At 40.7% G+C, this 1,743-nt stretch overlaps 1 long non-coding RNA gene across 1 annotated transcript in view; it reads left to right on the top strand.

The window, feature by feature from the left end:
* The window catches only part of LOC128247844 (uncharacterized), an 18,835-nt gene extending 17,665 nt beyond the window's left edge, over window positions 1–1,170 (top strand). Inside the window, exon 3 of the long non-coding RNA XR_008264168.1 lies at window positions 682–1,170. This is a non-coding gene — a long non-coding RNA (uncharacterized LOC128247844). The remainder of the gene's footprint in view (window positions 1–681) is intronic.
* The last annotated feature ends 573 nt before the right edge of the window (window positions 1,171–1,743 follow it).

Raw genomic sequence — 1,743 nt, 5'->3', positions numbered from 1 at the left:
ATTGTGTGTCTGTGTGTGTAAAGCATAATGGAACTTCAGGCAATTTTAAGCTGTAGTTATCTTTGTTGAATTCACTTCTGCAGTATTACTGAACAACAGCAAAAAAAAGAACGGTCTTCTGATCCAAACAAAGCATTCATACCGTTTAATTATAATAATTAGAAATGTAAATATGTTTTAAAGACCCTTGGGAAGAAAAGGGTCATCAAGCTTAGAAGCATGCCAAGTACAAGAACCTTTTGGTGTATTGTGGGGAGAAGGAACGCCAGCCACGGCTATTTCCAGACGAGGTTGACTGTAGACGATTCCTCTGCTCAGTCAGTATTAAGGGTGCTTTCAGCCACTGAAATAACGGGAAGCGAGAGAAAGGCAGCCGTGAGCAGGATACAATGGATAACAGAAAGCGTCCCTTAAAAGTTATGGAGAAAGAGAGATTAGTTAAACTGGGAGCCCGGAGAGAATGCTGAGGTGTGAATTGGTTACCACGGGTTACTCATCGATGGGAAGGTGTTACGGTTCAGGATCGAAACACCAAATGATCGTTGGATAGACCCGATGACATCAGATCTTTGTTTTCAAAGTTACACTTACGAAAGGTGAATGAAAGAAAAGCATCTTCTTTTTAGACATAATCAATATGTTATACTTTATCGGATATCGTTTATTTTTTATTTGTTTCAGTCAATGGACTGCGGCCATGCTGCAGCACTGCTTTGAAGAATTTTTAGCCGAATAAATCGACCCAAGTACTCTATTTTGCCGAACCGCTAAGTTGCAGAAACATAAACACACCAGCACTAGTTGCCAGTCGGTGGTGGGGGACAGACAGACAGACACAGACAGACAGATAGATAGACATACAGACAGACAGACGGACAGGCAGACAGACACACACACACACACACACACACACACACACACACAGACTTCTTTCGGGTTCTGTCTACTAAATCCACTCGCAAGGCTTTGGTCGACCCGAGGCTATAGCAGAAGACACTCGCCCAAGGTGCTACGCAGTAAGATTGAACCCGTAACCATGTGGTTGGGAAGCAAACCTCTCACCACACAACCACCATATATTTTCGCGCAGGCAGCACCATCCACCAGTTATATGCAAGCAAGCATTATAGAACGTATGAACACAACGTGTTTTAAAATGTTTTCATGACAGTGACAGGTTTTATAAATAAATACCATTAACACTTTGATAACTTAAACTTACGTATAAAAAAAAATTATATAAAATACAAAATAAACAATATATTTTCCCATTGTCAACAATTTCAGGATTTTAATGCCGTCTCTTACCAGTATTCACCAAAATGTGCAAATTTGTGCATCCCTCTTCAATTCAATTTTTTCTCCATTTGCGGTTTTTCATTTTATGGACGAAATCTTGAATTTTTTTCCCCTCAAAATTTGCGGAGTGAAGAAACTTTATATCACCATACTATTTCTGTGCTAAAATTTAAATGCTTGAAAGAGATAAGCATTTTCGTTTCAGAAAGTGTGGCTGTGTGGTAAGAAGTTGCTTTCCAAGCACATGGTTCGAGATCCAGTCTCACTGCGTGTTACCGTGGACAAGTGTCCTCTACTATAGCCCCAGGCTTACCGAAGCCTTGTGAGAGGATTTGGTGCTCAGGGAAACTGCTGAAAAATGTCCGTCACATATATATGCTGGACCTCTAAATCTGCAAGTATTTTTCCCCGACTAGCAAGCGGGGTGGCATCATTTGAAGGCTA

The sequence above is a fragment of the Octopus bimaculoides genome, chromosome 5, assembly GCF_001194135.2.
Source record: "Octopus bimaculoides isolate UCB-OBI-ISO-001 chromosome 5, ASM119413v2, whole genome shotgun sequence".
In the NCBI taxonomy this organism is placed as follows: domain Eukaryota; kingdom Metazoa; phylum Mollusca; class Cephalopoda; order Octopoda; family Octopodidae; genus Octopus; species Octopus bimaculoides.
This window is presented reverse-complemented; position numbering and strand designations above follow the sequence as displayed.